This window comes from Drosophila nasuta, chromosome 2R (assembly GCF_023558535.2).
Source record: "Drosophila nasuta strain 15112-1781.00 chromosome 2R, ASM2355853v1, whole genome shotgun sequence".
In the NCBI taxonomy this organism is placed as follows: Eukaryota; Metazoa; Arthropoda; class Insecta; order Diptera; family Drosophilidae; genus Drosophila; species Drosophila nasuta.
In genome coordinates this window covers 19266780-19285965 of record NC_083456.1, presented here as the reverse complement: position 1 = coordinate 19285965, position 19186 = coordinate 19266780, and the positions used below count along the sequence as shown (strand labels likewise).

At 39.2% G+C, this 19186-nt stretch overlaps 2 protein-coding genes across 4 annotated transcripts in view; one reads left to right on the top strand and one right to left on the bottom strand.

The window, feature by feature from the left end:
- Positions 1 to 17697, bottom strand: part of LOC132785695 (5-hydroxytryptamine receptor 1) — a 54180-nt gene extending 36483 nt beyond the window's left edge. For all 3 annotated transcript variants that reach the window (XM_060791905.1, XM_060791907.1, XM_060791906.1), the window contains exon 1: positions 16602 to 17697. The gene's annotated coding sequence lies outside the window, so the exon portion shown is untranslated. The remainder of the gene's footprint in view (positions 1 to 16601) is intronic.
- The window catches only part of LOC132786035 (serine/threonine-protein phosphatase 2B catalytic subunit 1), a 111510-nt gene that overhangs the window by 61870 nt on the left and 30454 nt on the right, over positions 1 to 19186 (top strand). The window lies entirely within an intron of this gene.

The window sequence follows — 19186 nt, the reverse complement described above, 5'->3', positions numbered from 1 at the left end:
AAAATGTTAAATAAAATTGAAGTACCAGATACATTCGTTTGCCCCACAGCCGTTTGCCGTTGTCGTTGCCGTTGCCGTTGCTGCCATCGCCAATGCCGTTGTCGACATAGGCGGCAATTCAAAAATATCTTTTATTGAATCTCGGTAACCCAAACAAGTCGAATAACTTGTAACTGTAGGTCGGATGTGGGAGGCGGGGCGGTAGAGAGCATAAAAAAGATTAGCAAAGGCCTCAGTAATGGGTCATAGTGAATGTATGTATGTGTGAATTGGAGTATTGGTATGTGTGTATTTGGGTGTGTGTGTGAATTGTTCATGTGCGTGTGACCTGTTTGAGAGTGCGTGTGTGTGTGTGTGTGAAAAGTGCTAAATGTTCTCTGGGATGACAGCAGTCATGACGTTGATCCACACTCGACGAAAAGCAAATACACTCGGTCCGTAACAGACACTTGCACAACTGTCGAAGTAAATGGCTTTGCATCTCTCATATAGTATATTCGAGTAGACATGGCACATTTATAGTTTGTATGTCGGGCATGTATGAGATATGTATTTTCTGAATGAAATCAGCTTGAGGAATAGCGCAAGGTGGCCTGAAGGCGACCACTTTGGCCCCCCATTTTGAATTGGATTTCTGTTTCACTTGCAGCACTTGCACACAATATGCAATGCATCTCAACTGGCAGCACACTTTCGCCCACACACACTCGCACACACACACAAACGAGTCTCACCCAGAGTCTCATCCACTGACAACCCCAATGCATTTCGGCTGTTGCATTATTTATTGTTTTTTATGTCATGGCATACGTGATTTTGCATAAATTGCATCGCCCACACCGAAAACCCCTTTTATAATACCCATCCCCAACATAGTTTGTTCTTGTTCCTTCATTTTTTCCTGCATATAAAAAGTACATATTAAAAGGGCAGAGTTGCTAACGTGCCAACTTAAATGTTCAATTATTGATGGCAAATCCTCAATAAAGTCGCTTAAGTAAATGCAGCGGAATGTAACAAAATCGAAAGCCGATAATAAATATTTAAGTGCATTTAAACTGGTTAAAAGAGAGCTTCAATCCTGTCGTACTGTATGTAAATATATAGCTTTAAGTGATGCCAAATAATACCGCATAGAGTAGATGGTATTTTCCAAGCACTACTTATTTAATTGATAATGTATTTCTTTTCAAAGTTGTTGGGGCAACCAGCCAAAGTTGCCCGTCGTGCAAATGGAATAATATATGGAACTTTTAATCGCCTTGTTGGCATTCTAGGAACGCACTCCTTACAAATGGTAACCAATGAGACCGCATACACGCACTCTTTATAAACACATAAATTCTCAAGTAAATGTACTGTTAAGCCGTATTTTTCACACCGCCCAGCGACAAAGTGTGAATGGAATTCAGTGTTTGTGTGTGTATGTCTCTCTATATATGGCCCAGCTTGGGACTCTTTCTCAAAGCAGAAAGAAAAAAGTTGTGCAGAGAGCTTGTGGGGCAGATGGCTAAAACTATAGCAAAACACCATTAATGCAAACATTACGTAACTTTAAATGCAGCCAGCAAAGTAAGCGAAGGGTCCGCGATGAAGCGAATAAGAGCACGAGGCAGCTGGAAAATTGTGTAAATAAACGATATTGAATTTGCTGCTAGATGGGCAATAGGTAGCTAATAAAGAGCAAACAGACACGCAGCTGGCTGCTGTCCAGCCAAAAATATCGATTACAGGACACGCGACACGGCGCATTCAGGGAAAAACTCTCACTGAAAACTCTCCGGGAAAACTGTGCTTTGAGACCGCACGAAAACACCAAATACAAATACTGACAGCTAGCAGCAAAATTTACAACAACTTCAGCCATAAAAATTGAAACGGTAGCCGTAAAAACAAAAAACAAAAATGTGGAAAGCAACGTTGGGGTAGGCATGACCCCCATATAATATCAGCACTCAGCAGGCAGCAAGGCAACGAGGCAGTCATGCCCGGCTGCCGGGCATTTGCCGCGTGGGAATGGCTGAAGGTAGACACCGAGTTGCTGATGCTGCGCCTTGGCTGGGTGCCACTTAGCGCCAGTGGCGCACAGCTGCACCAGCAGCAGCAACGGCAGCAACAACACATCCCACATGCAAAAGTTCATTTGGGGCCGGCAGAACAGTTTTTCGTTTTGGGCAACTTTTGTGTAGCGGCAAGTTTTGCCATCACATGCGGACCTCTAAGAGCTGCGCCAGATGAGGCAACGTCAGCATACAGCAGCCTAGGGTTGCCATTATCCAAGTACCCAGTGTGCTACTATGCCACTATGTTGAATCTGTGTGTGTGTGGCATGTATTCTTTTAGCACACTCTCTAATTTGTTGCAGACATTGTGCACATGGTCACTGCCGGCCAATTTAGCTTTTCCTCTGGCCTGCAAACTATTTCGAAATAATATTATAAAAAGAGGCATAAAGTCAAGCTGAGCAATTTTTATGTTTGTTCTTGGTTCTTTTCTTATTTTTTGACTGATTGTTTTCTTCTTTTTTTGTGTGTCTATACCATAAACGTTTAGTTTCCAATTTTCTAAACGGAACATTTAGTTGAACAAACGATTAGAAGTTTCTGTAGCATACTTTTAGGGGCACAAGGAAAACAAAGAAGCTGAGCACATGCCTGGCAACTGTCTGTACATTAACCTAAACAAACACAGACACACGCATATGCCCCTTTTCTAACTGTCGTTCCTCCTTCCCTCTCTAACGTTCGCCTGAAGCTATGACACGCATACGCTTAGTGCTTAGTCTTAACCCGAGGCTATCAAATCTTGTAGCTGACATTTATGTGTGTCTTACTACGGCAAGTCTTAATGTGTTAGCCAAGGACAAGGACCAACTGTAGTCCAAACATACTATATGAATGAATGTGTGTGTATATGTGTGAGTGGGTGTGTGGCACATTCCCTCGTCTACAGCTACAGCTGCATGGCCGAGTGAATGTGTGTACTATATATAGTCCGTGCTTGTGCTTTTGTTGACATTGATTGCATGTGCGTGTGCGTGTGCCTGTGCGTGTGTCTGACAGTTGTCCCAACAAGTTTAATACTCTTAATAGTGCGATTTTAATTGAATAATATGCAATCGTTATACCGACAACAACAACTACGACAACAAAAACAACACCATCAAACAACCACAATTCCTGTCGTCTCTCGACTTTCCTCTTTGCTTACTTGCTGGAAATAGCATCAACTTTCTCCCCATTGAATACGATTTGTGCACATGACATTGTCGAGTTTGTTTTGCCCACCCATCCACCGCTCTCCGTCTGCCAAACTATGAGAATGAGTGCTATTCACACGATTTAGTAGCCTTATAATTGTCAATGGTCCATTATGGAGACATTGACTGGCCTTTGCCTCTCTCTCCACTGACCGATGGCGCCTGTGGTTACGTCAATCACTTGACTTGACCCCATGACTGTTGTGGCTGCTGAGATGGCATCGTGAGGGCACGAAAGCATCAAGTAACATCTACCAAATGTGACACAAGACAGTGTTTAATTCTACTAGAGAGTTGGGTGCAATTCCACAATAATTTAATTGCCACTAAAACCTAACTAAGTCAATCGTCGTCAATTCCAGTTTAATAAGGGTCGTCATCGAATTTTCGAGACTACATAAAATTTTATATTGTCGTATTTGTATTGGTTTTCGGGCGCAAATCACGTGTTCATTCCTATTTCCTGTGGGGCAGACTCACTGCGGGCGGTCTGCTCCTGATGGTCGTTCCAATTATTATGAATTTGTTGTGTTATTCTATGAACTGTTCCATGTCGACCAAGGGACAACACAATGTTCCATGCATATTTCTTTTTTTATTGATATGATCTGAGCGCAAACAAAGCGGAAGTCAGCGAGACACATTCACATGAAAAGGGAGCCAAGATGCGTGTGTTTGTGTTGCGGCATATTTGTTGATATATGGAAAATCAATAAGTTAATGTATTTAATACGTGTACCTTAAATGATTTCGTATTATTTCCGCGTGACTTGCGGTGACTTGCCGATGGCCCCCCCCATGCCTTAAAGTAGACAATGTGTTTTGGCATTTCAATTAAAATGCCATATATACACACATAATATGTATAAGCGTGTTGTATATGGGTCGTATGAGTGCGCGCAGTAAGCAAATATTTATATTGTGTCTTGGGGGACAGACATCGTCTATTGCTGCTGTTATTGTAGTTGTTGTTGTTGTAGTTGTGTGCTTATGTTATAGCAATAAATTAAATTAGATTTCAATTAAGCCATGGAATAACAAATGTGCCACAAATAAACAAAGCATTAAATCAACGTGCACATCTCTTGAATTTTAAAGCCACAGCCAAGAACGAGACCCTGTTGCAGACTCAGCTGCAATTTGACAAATAGCTAAAACAAAGCGAATCACTAAGAAATTAATTTCTTGTGCTAGTGAAAAGTAATTGGAAGCAACAAAAGACAAAGCCTTGGCACACATACAGGCAGCAGCAACGGGTTAGAAACCGAAGCCAGATGCCTTCTGCATTGCTTCCTCGACCGCAGTCCCTTGGTTTGACAGCAACAAGCAGCAGACTTTGGCTGTTTGCAGAGGAGAGGAAGTTGGTCACAACACGCTTTAAAATGTCACATGAACAATATGTACAAGATATGCATGCACCAGAATAAAAATAAAAATAATGAAAACAACAACTCAAACGAATGCGAGTAAGCAGGAAAAAAGAACAGAGAGTGCGACGGCAAGTAACAAGAAATTGAAAACGGAAGGAAGCACAGAACAAACAAGCGCATGACATGCAAAAAAAAAAACAACAAGAAGCAGGCAAACAACCTAACAACCAAAGGACTAGCACAAGTCGATTTCCATTTTCTGTCTCAGTCTGAGACTGAGACTGAGTCGGCTGAGCAACCCGCACAGGAACTGAAAATGCGCTGATAAGCGAGGAGAGTGCACACCGGAAGCAAAAACACAACCCAAGGGAGCCAAAATGTGGCACACCAGCAAGAGGAACGAAGGCGAACAGAGCATGCACATAATATTTTGAGCGAAACTCTAATACCCTCAATTTCTATCTTTAAAATGGTTGCAAGAACAATTTGAATTTATTGCCATCGCCAGTAAGACAATATTTGAGAAAGGATCGAAGTCTCTGAGAGTCAAAGATAGCGAATAAATGACAGCAAGTAATTTATGAAGAATAAAATATGTATTATGTTTAAATTTAAGTGTACTCTGATAGTCGCCTAAGACATAATGCACTACAGGGAATTGTCTTTAAATATAACTATCGCATAGTTATTTAATTGGAATAAATACAGCTGGATGAGCTAGATAAACACTTTCCATCTTTGCCAACTTAAAGCTGTCTTGCTTTTTGAGTTTATCATTCAACTTCTAAGCTTTAACAAAGAGCAAAAACTGTCGTTTAGGTCAATGGGGCGCAACGGGAGTTGTGAGATGGCAAAAGTAAAAGGTAACCGAGATACCGCGAGTAAAATGTCAGCTAAGACGAAACAACCGATGGACCCATGGTGCTGGGGGGCTGGTAGATGTCATGGTTCGGAGCCATTAGCACGACCCAATTGATGGGAACTGCTCATAACAAGGCAGGCAGGCAGGCAATGTGTGAGGTAATGGCGATGATGGTAAACGTTGAACAAAGACTAAAAATCAATAATGGCCATTAAAATGCAACCCAGAAAACAAGAACTGCACAAAAAAAAAGAAGAGAATTATGTACTAAACGATGGTTGTTGCATGGAAGGCTGTGATGCAAAGGAATGTTAAGTTCATGCAGCAAGGTTATAGGGGTTATAAAAGGACCTTTAATATATGTGAGAATATGAGTTGCGTGCACGACGCGGATTTGCTTAGGCGCTGCACTTACAACCCCCATTGTAGACATTATGACCGAAAAATTAAAAAACACCCATAAATTGAAGCCCAGGGCTAAAATGGAACTAGCAAAATCGTTGTTTAGTTTCCTGATCGATGCTAAAACGCAACGCGTGCCATTTAACAAGGTCGAGGACAAATGACGCTGAAAAAAAGCGACACAAAAAAAAAACCGGCAAATTTATGACATGTCATAAGGGGAAGGCAAGGAAAAGTGGCTGGAAGTGTAGCTGCCCACATATATGAACGCAAATCTGATGCTAAATTCGCTGTAAGATTTATGTGAATGGCGTTGCCGGCACCGAAAAACATTTGTACACATATTATCTAGCAAGTGCATATGCGCGCTCTTCTCGTGTGGGTGGCAAGTGTGTGCACACACATATGTGTGTGTGTGTGTGTGTAGCACCCACGACAAGTGCAGCTCCAGCTGCAATTCATTGCTGGAGGTGTCGCTCGAACTGTGCTGTCAGCACAGCAAAGTGCAATTAGACGTCGCGACGGCCAAAAAACGAGGTCGACAACAAAACTCGAGAAAAAAATAGTAGAATTTAAAAAATAAATACATTTACTATTTAATGCAAAAACAATTGTTGAATATTCTAGAATATAAATGCGCTATTCTGTGCACAAACTGCATTCAATAATAAATAATTAAAGCCAATTAGCATTGTGTGTTAGTTGAATTCGTGTTAAATATGAATTGGAATTGCGTATGCAGTTTCCCATTTGTGCAGAACATCAATCATTCATGAGCATTCCCCATATGTATGCAGCTAATTTGCATATGATGCTGAATCAACCCGATAAAGTTTGCCCATTGTTTTAAGTTTGACATATTTTTTCATTAACGCTTTCGTATACATTTCGTTCTATACCAACATAATACATTTATTAATATCTAACGATAAATGGCAATTACAGCAATTGCAGTGATAAATTCATGTATCTTTTATGCAGGTCATCATTTTCATAGTTGAACAAACTTTAATCGAAATATGGTTATGGTTATTTCAGAGGAAAATTGTACCAAGTTTGCAACTTTGCCAGGCAATCAATTTCCTCTAATTGCTAATAGCTGCAAACTGCAGACTGCAAAATGAAAATGGGGGAAAATGACGTTGGCAATTTCTGTAATGCAGCAGCAGAAACATTCTCATGGAAATGAACTCATGGCATTCAACGTACATTCACAGAAGCATAAATAGTAATTTGTTGCTCGAATATTTTCACGTATTCTAGAATATAAAACGTATCGCTTTTAGTTTGTTGATTGTGTGATTAATTTGGCTTTTAAATTATAGATAGCAATGAGTTTTTAGATCTATTCACTTTTCGATTTGGTATCTACAAGCAACAACTAATGGACGGCCTTGGAAACTAAAGTTTTATCAGTACCAAAATAGTTAAACGATAGTGAAATAGTCGAGATTACAGGTCAGGTTGAACGTCCGTCTAGGTCAGGAGAACCACAAATAATAAAAACAAGCGTGTGTAATGAATAATACACATTTTTTTTTTTGTACAAATACTACGAGAAAAATGCCAAGTAATATTAATAATATATTTCGCGTGGACAAATAAGTGAATATGACATTTATTTTTATCACTTTGTTACCGAGTCAATGACTTTTATGAATTGCGGTCGCGCTTTTGCTGCGGCGCTAGCTGTTACCGTGCGGCAGGCATTGTTGATATTACGTATACGCACTGCTGGCCGCAGGCAATAAATGCGTAATTAAAGCGTCAAATAAATAATTAGCCAAACATTCCAATGACGTGCTGGTGGGTGTACACTGTACATACATACAAACAAAGGTACCAACGATGAGTATGTACCCAAATGCAGCCATTATGCGCGAAATAACACATCAATTTACAATCGAGATACCCGTATTTTGTACACAATCTCAACCGGCTCCTCATAAAACACAATACAAAATGTGTTTTCTTTGGCACGAAAGGCCAAACAAATCACATGGCTATTAATTTTTATTAACTAAATCTCAGCCGTGCACTCTTAGAGCTAGTCCAACGATCTGGCTCCACGCAACCAACACAAACGCAAAGAATTATATATCAAAATAACAAGAACAAGAAAAAACCCGTTGACTTCTGATATCAAGAAACGGCCAGCGACGAACCAGCCAAAACAAAAGAAAAAGCAAAAGTGAAATCAGCTTATCAGTAACGTAATTAAGAAGTGATAAAGAACACAGCCACGCCCCCGCCAACCATCCCCCACACCGTGAACCACACATATGGAGAACCGCCAAGCGGCGCCGCTATTTGGATTCTATAAATGTGCGTGAGGTTGCTGATAAGTGCAGGCCGTTCTTATATTTACACACACATACTACGATATGTCCGATGGTAATATCAATTTAGATTTGAATTTAATTTATTTACACTGCCAACAAATTTATATATATATATATATATATATATATATATATATATATATATATATATATATATATATATATATATATTCAAGAAACGGTTAAATGTTTATTTAGGGCGGCGAGTCAATGAATAAAATCAACTGATTTAGTCACTCAATACGGGTGACTAAACATCTGCTGCATATGACAAATATCAAATATCATTTCAGATTACTGAATACAATACTTTGGACAAATGATAAACACACTTCAAGTCTATGAATATATATTGGCAGTAGCTAAGCAAGTAGCAAAAGCAACTGAATTACCCCATACAATATAAATAGTCAGATTATTATTATTATTTTGGCCAAGAAGTTCTTCGATTCCTACAATAGATAGAAACGTTCACCTTGTTCAAAAGTATATTTAAACTTTTCCACTCAGCGATAGCTAATACAAAGAAAACTTGTTCAGCAGTAAACGCGCAAAATCTGCTGTTGACGTGAAGTAAGCTTAACTTACTTAAAGGCATTAGGTTAAGCCGTAGCACATTTTCGCTTTTCCATCAGCATAATAAGGCCGCGCAAGAATCGATCAATCGCCAAACCATGACAAACAAAAGTTGGTCGATAAGATATCAAGAAAAAAACAACGCCCCCATATCATCATCAGCTGTGTGTCTAGTCTAAAGACAGCTCACAAAATTTAATTGACCAGCTTATTTGCATGTGCAGCGAAAGCATTTCTTAATCTGCTTAATTGAAAGTGTTTTACTTTGCGGGTCTCAGTTGCAGATTACGCATACGCCTCGTCTGCCGCACAACACGACGTGAGAACATAATCCCCTCTAAGGTTGACCTCATTTTGAGCATAGCTTCAAAGTGTCGTTATTCTTGCTATCTGCGGTTGCATAAGCGGCAAATTCAAATTCCAACTCGAATCATACGTAGTTCATGTTCTCGTTTAATTGCATGGTCAGTGTCATTGCCAGGCAGCAGTAGCTGCAATTGTTGTCATGCCACAGCAGCTAATGGCGAATCGATCCACAGGCTTTTTTTTATTTTAACAAGTGGTCACAAGTGGCTCTAACGCCCCAACAATAACAATAGCAATACGAATAGCAATAAATACGATATGAAGCAACAACTATTGCTAATCATCATAATAACGGAAAAGCTTTTAATTGCCTGCTGCATTTGATTACTTTGTTGTTCAAACAAACAATACAAACGATTAATAAATATTTGCGGAGCTCCATCACACTGCAAGTGAGAGATGATATGTGACTTTTTCACTCAGCAGTCAATCATTGCTAATATCGAGAAGTCAAATACTCATTTTAAATATATATGTGTATATTAAATAATTTCACATTTAATAGCTAGAAGACTGTGTAGAGTATAAGACTTTGACTTTGACTTTCGGTTTGTTTATAGGCCGCTAATTAATGGCTAAAGCTGATTACATTCAATTAGCGAGCGCTTCAACTTTTGCATTGGGCATGGCAATTATACAATCAGGTGAAAGATGTCTACAATTAGTGCAGCCCCCCGCGCACAACTCCGCCCACCATCTCTGGCTGGCCGGTTGGCTGGCGGCCATATATGCAATTAGCCGACAGAATGAAGTAGCGGCACTCGCGAATGTCTGGCCAGGCATTGGCTTTGATTAATGGCAACAAGGAGCTGAACACCAATACCCAGACACACAGACACAAACACTCACACACTTACGCAAGGAGGCACAGGTGTATATATATGTATGTTATATACATAATACCACATAAAGTAAGCTTGTACAATGTATGGGCACTCAGGCAGTTTGGCGTACAACATTAAAAGCCCCGTCACACACACACACACACACGTACATTTTACATATATAATGCACCCTTGAGACTTGGCCAATTCATTGAAGCCAAGACGGTAATGGAACCATTGGCTTGGAATAGTGGGGCAAGTGCAGTCAGGGATTTCTGGGCACTTAATTCCAACATGTTTCGGTTTGGTTTTGGTCTGCGTTAATGTCCAATCAAAACAGAAACATTCTCTGGCACAATAGCCAAGCAAATGTTGTGATCTGGCAATTTTCAATTTAATAAATGAGAATCCAAACACTTGAAGAATTTGCGTAGACTTTCCGACACACAAAATTAATTAATTGCATTCAATCCAAATGTTTCAATAAAACTTAATGTGTCTGTGGTCTTAACACACTTTGTGCCAGTAGTTGAACATCATCTGTCGAACTGTCATCTATGTACCAACTTAAATAGCCATTTCATTTAATTTATTAATTAAAATATTTTATCTGAGAAATCATGCAACACATTTCTATATACAGCAATTGGCTAGAAAATTGTGTGTATTTTAAATTTTCAATCTAAATTACTTGATTTTACAACTCAACTGGGAAATAGTTCAAGTCAAGTGTTTAGACTGTTGATGCTTGAAGTTTGCTTTAATTACAGGTGATTAAACATAATTGATTACGAATATTTAAACCGACGACTGGAAATTTGTTCAGCCGATAAGTGTGTCAGCTGGTCCAATTGACCGCACTTTGCTAACTAACTCAATAGGGAAAAGTTTTAAAGCTGATTTGGCAGTATGGTTTGAAGTAAACTTTTGCCAAAACATTTAACTCGTTGACAGGCAAAGCGGAACGCACAGGAGAGTGAAGCAACACGACTCGAAGGACATAAGCCACAGCAGACAATGATCAACTTTGTCAGGCTGCCGGGCTGCTGCTGCTGCTGCGGCTGATGATGAGCAGTTGTCAGAGCGACCGCAGAGAACATCGCTTAAATTCGCAATTATGGCATTTTAATACACTGACGAGGCGTAATTGGCAATTCTGTAACTGTTGCCTGCTGCCTGTTGCCTGATGCCCGTTGCTTGTCGTCGCCTTCGGTCGTGTTGGCTGTCGACTGTTGCTTTCGCTCTGCAACCAGCAGACAGCAGGCTGCCTGTAGACAGATGCCGTGGTAGAATTCAAAATTGTGGCAGACCATCAATATTGTCTGGGTGTGTGACACATTGTTGCCGAAAGCGCACACGCTACGTATACGCAATACGTGTGGAGCGTTGCGTATACGCAACGTGCTCGAGTTTTGAGATTGATAGCAGGATCAAATGGTATATCGCAGCATGTTAAGTGGAGTGTTTACGTGTCCTGCTTCTTATTATGCTTTTGCGAGCGTGCGTGTGTGTGTGTGCGTATAGCGTTTTAATTATGCCCATTGTGGGCGCCTTCCACAAGCCACAAAGCTAGCCGATGAGCCAGTGAAGCCAGCTCACGGCAACAGAAGCAGCAGCAGCAGCAAGGCAACAGTCAGTCCATTCCATGGAGCTTAATGGCAGACATTAATTATGCACAAAATTAAGATATATTATGCACGCTGGAAAGTTTATTATGCCTGCGGCCAGAGTACCTCAGCAAAAACCACCGCTGCAATTTGAATTAATCAATTTAAAATGTAACTGAAAAAGTGCCGAGCTTAATTAGTTTTTCATAATATCTGTAAAGACATTCTTTTCTGGCGTTTCGTTATGTCAATATTAAATTATAAATGCCAACGTTTCAATTAAGCAGCCGCTTACTGTTCTACTGTACTGTAAATCCTGCCCGCCCGGGTCATTCTTGACATGAAGTTGTCGTTAATCCGGCCTTCATGCCACGCCCCTCAGGCGTGTTGTTATTGTTGCTGTCGCCGTTGCAGTTTTGCCCAATCAATTTAATTTCAATGAATTGGTTGCCTTCTGGTAATTATATTTTTGTTTGTTGTTTTTATTAATTATGGAAATCGCACAAAGCGAATTAAAATTTAATTATTTGATGGCTTTAAGAGCAAATCAAATGATGCATTTAATCGAAAGCCGCTCAACTGATTTTAATTCTTTCCAAATATATGAAATTAAATCGAGTTAATCCAAACATAATTAACTGCAATGAGTATCGATAGCAATTTACATTGAAACCCAATATCAACCCAATTTGATATTTGAAAGAGTAAAAATTGCAGAGAACAATATGTTTATATTTGAAAATTCTAACTTTTTCCATCCCTTCCTGTCGACGCAGACACTCAACAAACAAAAAAAGAAAGACATAGTTGAAATCCCAAAATAACACAAAAGTAAACCCCAAAAATGTGTGGATAAAAAAGAGTTTATTAGCCTAATGACCTATTATCCAGGCACCTTATCTCGACAAAGCTGGAATTTACGAGCTTCTAATTAACTTTTAATTAAGTTGATTGAAATTTAAATTGAATGCGAGCACACAAAACAGATTTACAAAAGTATATATTCATTACGGCCATAATAACACAAGTATAACAAGTAAAATATCAAAATCTAAAACTTGCATAATAATACACAATAATTAAAATGGTACAAATTAAATTTAGGTCGTATTGCAATTTAATTCTGTAATCCTATTATGAATTCAAATGCATGCAAGCACAATTTATTCATGCATTTCAATTTTGTATTTACAATAGAAGTTTGGGTGCAGCTGTGAGCTCAAGTATCGCATTTTAATTGACTTCGAATATTACTTGAGCAAATTTCCGGCCCGAAATCAACAAAAGAGAGAGAGAGTGTAAATGCGAGTGAGAAAGACCAAACGAAAGAGAGGGTTAATAAATATGTTTGTGTATAATCAAGGACTCAATTGGACCTTAAACTGGAATTATGACTGCAGGCATTCGGTTTATTGGAATCATGATGGATGGATTGATGTAGATCTGCACGGTTTCTCATTAGCAGCGGCAACTAATTAACATAAGTAATTTGCTTTCTGCTCGTCCAAGAACTGCCAGCCACATTGACATTGTAAGGACTTTAGGGGATAGCAAGAATTACACCCAGAACGCACATTTCACGAGCTATAAATGGAGGCGCGACCTGGCGTTGGCGGACACAGATGCCAAACAGTTTAAAGAATAAAACGGAAACCTCATCCTCATCCTCAGCTCCGCCATCGCGCCACAATGACGCTTTTGTACCTGGCTAATCACGGCCAAGTAGGTGGGTGTATCGTGTGGTTCATTCATTTATCTTTTGGCGCGAATAAACACAAAAGAAAACCGCAAATGACAAGCGCACAAAACGCAAACACAGCACACAAAACAAAGAGAGAAGAAAAGCAAAAAGCAGCCAACAACGACAAAAAACAGTGGCTTACATGATGGATTTCCAATGGCATTAGATGCCATCCAGCAAATGATATTTAGTAAATAATATTGCGAAGCTTCTGCCAGCGACAACTTTGCTGTCAACGACGCCGTCGCCGTCACCGTCTGCGTCGCTGTTGCCGTCCATGATAGCGACCTGGGCGGAAATTAAATTTGGTCACGTTAATTGCCCCCGATTAGAGCATTTCGGTCATTATGATAAGCGCCGTGGCTAACGGGCAGCTCGCCTGGACATTGGCAATGACAATGGCAACGAGAACGAGCACGCGAATGCGAGACTGCATGTGTGAGTGTGAGTAGACTCATAAGACTCGGTTTGTGCATGTGAATGACACGAGAAATTCTATAGTGACCTCTCTCAATAGTTATGTGTTTGAATACCGAGCAATTGGACAGCTCCCGAAGCAGTTAACTTTGAAGCGATTTCGATATCTTTTTGCGTTGGCTGTATGGCAGCTTTGCTGTGATTAATTATTAATTAATTAAGAGCTTTTCAGAGCTTAGTTGTCATTACGTTCACTTTTTTTGTGGTGGTTTGAATAGCAAAACGTTTATTTTGCTCATTTGGCAAACGTTAAGCTGGGGCCCCGATTTCGGTGGCGTATGCGCAATATTTGGCAAAATAAACGCCCGCTAGTTGGTGGGCAAACAATGAGCCAAGCCCACGCTTCAATTACATTTCCGTCACATTTCTGCCACTTCAGCAGTGCTTTTGTTTGTCACTTATTCTCGTTTCTGTTTTTTTTTTTCATTGTGTCATTCATTCATTTTTTCACCTTTGTCTCTGGCACGCTAAAGGAACACACAGCAAGCACTGCATGAGACATTCATTCTCACACACACTGCGGCTGCGACTATGAAATCACAGCACAAAGCAAACAATGCTAGAGTGAAGTACGTCGGAGGTGTCTATCAACTTTATTGCGCATACGACGCATTGTCCTTCTTACATTTGCCCTTTTGTCTGTGGGGTGAATTTCCAATTGGCAAAGGGCTAGTCGTCATAGCAGCAATTAAAGTTCAAGCTAATATGCATTTTGTAGAAGCTATTGCCGGCACAGCAGGTAGATAATATCTCGCATTTCAATTCCCTTTGCATAATAAAACAATAAAAGCTAAACAGAGATAAAATTTACTAAAATCAAATTGTCAAACGAATGTGTTTGCAAATACATTATAGTTTTTGGTAGCACAAAATATATATTGGTATTTTATGGTAAATGGAATTCAGAAAATATTTGTATGCCATGCAATAAAACTTTGATTAAATTGAGATTTATTGTAAATGCACAAATAATTTTAAAACATTTCAATAGTTTATTATCCCATCTACTATAATTTGAAAAGTTTTTTGAAAAGCCTATATTAATTTCTCCGAGTAGAATATTAAAGCCAGGTATTTATGAAAGTTATGCCGAAAATGATCATTAAAGCGATTTTCGAGTACACCAAAACGCATTGTCTTTCTTACCTTTGATATTTTGTCTGTGCTGTGAATTTCCAATTTGCAAAGATCTAGCCGTCATAGCAACAATTAAATTTCATAGTAAAATGCATTTTGTTATCTTCAAAGTATTGTCATATTTCATTTCCCTTTGCATAATAAACCAATAGAAGGCAAAACAAAAAGGTAAACTTTCATTAAATCAAATTGCAGATTATATGTCACACGAATGCGTTTGCAAATGCAAAATAGTTTTTGGTAGCATAAAATATATATTGGTCTTTTATGGTAAATGGAATTTAGAATATATTTGCATGCCATGCAATCAATTTTGATTAAATTGGCATTTATTCAAATGCACAAACAATTTATAAATATTTAATAAGTTTATTTTCCCATCTACTACAATTAGTTAAAAAGTTATTGCAAATTCTATAAGTTGAATATAAATGGCATGTATTTATGAAAGTTATGCCAAAAATGATCATTAAAGCGGTTTTTGAGTACATCAAAACGATGTTGCACCACTTAAGCGCACATGTGGCGCCCCATAAAAAAGGGGGAAAATGTACGAATGACGCGAAAAGAGTTTCAGGTACGAGCGACACTCCCAGCTATAATAATCTGCACATCAGCTGCAATTAGTGTAAGTGCCCACATGAATTGTTTTACATCTCTTGGCAACGTTCTTTTCACTTTTCATGTTCAAGGCTGTTGTGCAGTTGTTGCCGCTATTATTGTTGGCATCATTTCAACACGAAGCGAAACGACACACACCGCACGGACACAGACACGGACTGAGTGAGTCTGTAAGGCAGTGTGCCACTCTCATTCACTCTGTCTATCTGACTGTCTTTCTGTCTGTCGGACTGACAGACGAGCGAGTGAGAGAGTGAGACGCTCTTGCCGCCATGTTGAGTTTTATTTGGTTTTTGGGCAATTAAGTTTGTTGTTTTGCAGTTAAGTGTAAGTGTGTATACAAACAGGCGAACGCACTAAGTGCACTTGTATGGGTAATTTCTGCAACTTCAAAGATACATTTGTATCTGCAATTGTCGGATAAACGAGGCGTAGCAAATGCCAGGCCATACGCTCATATTTTCAGCATAAATCAAGCAAATATTCACTTGATTCCACAAAAGCCGATACACTTAATGAACCGCTTCATGAAAAGCTACTTCAGCCTTTGAGGACTTTTAGTAAATATGCCGATTTATTGAAATTGTAACACAGTTACACAAACACACTTTTATAACCCAGGCAAGGACAAACATAAATCTCTGCATAATACTGCAATTACTAAAGAGATCAATCTTTTAGTTGACTTTAGTTGCATTTGGGTAGGTCAATTTGCAGAAACTGCGTCATTCCCCCCCAAAGTAGCTGATAACTATGAGCATCAAGCACTTTAAGTAGTACATTTTATATCTGCAATGTACGATGGAAATTTCTTTTGTGAGAGATAGAAAATGTCACGATAAGTAGAGGTGTTGAAGCTCTCGGCGTGGATCTCAAGTTGTCAAACGATTTGATTACGAATAGCGGGACAGTGGCAGCGGTCGAGTGAATACACGAATGTGTACAAGTGAACAAGTGGAAAGTCTTAAGTGCTAAACAAGCAAATCTTAATCTAATAACAAGCATACAGATACTTACATTAGGTCAACGGCTGGCTAGGGAAATCTCCTCCCACCGCGTTCTCACTTTTTTACTTCTTCTCTTTTATCGCTATCTCTATCTATCTACGTATTTATCTCACTCGTTTGGCTGCGTTCGGCGTCGTTTGCATAAATAACTTGAAACGATTTTTTAAATGCTTTTTAAAAAGTTGCTGAACAGGTGCCAACTGTCGCGCTGCGCTTAACGCACAAATAATAAAGACACGCCGGAAAATTAAAATAAATTGGAACAAAAAAATAACATCCAAATGCTAGAGGTGCGTCAAAGTTTTGTCCAGGTTCGTTTAACGCATTTATTTATGTACGTATGTATGTACAAATCAATAAGCTAACTATAGTATTTGCTTTCTTTCATACACATTTCATATTATTAATAGTTTTTTAAATGTTCATTTGAGGCAACAAAAAATAAATGGTCGAGTATCGAGCATTAATATACATTTTTCAAGCATTTTTCTCAATTCTGGCCATATTTTTCTTGCTTCTCTGGTCAATTTATTTGGTATTTGTATAGAGCACTTTTCCATGAAACATTTTCAGTTGCGATATTTTCGAATTTATGACGCGAACCAACAACAACAATAGCATTTAATTTCGTTTCAATTGGAAGTAGCACAAACAATTTTTCGTAGACAGCAAAAATTGTTTTGGTTTCAATAATTTCCGTTTTTCCGTTTCGAATTTGATTTTTTTCTCACTTTTTTTTGTATGTTGTATTTATTTAATTCAGCAATTTGAAATTCTCACGCACTTTTTTGCTTCTGCTTTTGCTGTTTATTTTTCTGCATTTAATTTTTGCGTTGCGTTTTAGTTTGAAGCAGTTACGCTTTTCGCTGACCGTTACGCGCAGTCGAAAAATTTCAAAATCCAGAGGAACGTGAGTTGAGCGCGTGGAAATTGCGGACGCGTCGCACAGTTCCCGTCCGCCTATTCACTTGTCGCTGCCCTGATGCGCGCACGTTGAAAGTTTAACTGTAAATTCGGAACCCAACCGACCGACCGACCGAGCGAGCGAGTGAGCGAGCACCAGCAGCGACAGCGACGGCGACGTCGACTGCGACAGCGACTGAGGCAGCAGATAGCAGGCGACAACGGCGTCGGCAGCCAACAGCAGGCGAGCAGCAGCCAAGGCAAAAGCAAAGATGGGAAGCAGCAGAGGCGCCAGCTCGCCTCGTACCTGTGTCGGCGTAACAGCAGTAGCCCCCAACAAGCAACAGCAGCAGTAGAATTAACATTAACAGCTCCAAAAAGAAAAGAGGTGCCCGTCGCACTCTCTCTCACTCACACAGATGCGCACTGTTATCAGCAGCCGAAGTCACAACATTGTCGTCGGTGTAACAGTATCAGTGTGTCAGTGGGTCGCTCGGGCCCCTGCCGCTGCTCTTTGGCATTGAGAGCGAGCTTCGTGTGTTCTATAACCTTTCTCTCTCTCTCTCGCCCGCATTCGTTCGTTTGCTCTGGCTGTATTCAGCGCTACGCACAGAGAGCGACTGACACACATTTATCGCATGCGATAAATCATGTAGAACAACAAGAACGCATCGGACATTATGAATGACTTTTTAAAATACCATTTAAAGCTATATTTTATTGAATTTAACAAAAAGTAAATATCGAAGTTGATAGTATACAATATGTGTTTGCTTTTCCTCATTTCTTATATCTTACAAAAATATTTGTAATACTGGAGTAAATTGAAAATGGCGCCCGAATAAACGAGTCCTGTGCTGATTGTAATAACATGACGAGAGAGAATTCGCAAATATGTTAAGTCAATAAATTAACAGTGCTAAGCTGAGAGTATTAACAGTGCAATTCTTTTCGTAACAGAACACAAAGATTTCCATAAAAATATTTGATTAAAAATTAATGGAGCACGACACTTAAAATTGGAAAATTATTCAACGCAATTGAAAATATGAAACTGCATAAACCAGAAGTGAGACAATTATTACACTTAACTACATCAATTGGTTCTTGACTAATAAGAGCAAACCAATCGTATCAAACTCCACACTTAGAACTTGTAAACAAAGATTGCAATTCCATAAATCAGGAATTCTCTAGACGATTACTTGCCGAAAGCATCATACTTTCAATGTGTTTCATATCCCATATGGATTTGCGCATAATAATAACCAATAATCAAAACAAAATAAATTAAAGCTTTATAAGCCAAACATCATCTGTCAGAGGGCAAGAGAAGATACATAAATCTTTAGGCGAAACTACACGCGCGCCGAACTCGAATAAAATGCTTGGAATTATTATTATCTAAACAGAGGGGCATTCATATGCCATCGCCAAAGAGCACTTGGGTTGTGTAGTGCTGGAAACGTATTGAGTGCATGCTTCTGTATATTTATTGAGCATTTTTCTTTGTTTTTATTTGTGGCTTTTCAATTTGGAAAACATGAAAAGAAATATTTCCAATCAATTGGCAAAAAGAAACCAATAAAAGCTCATATGCGAACACCGAACTCTGGCGCACCAATAGTAAAATGAGAACAAAAACCAAACAAAAAAAAATGTTGACGGAAAAATGTTGTTCATTCATTAAAA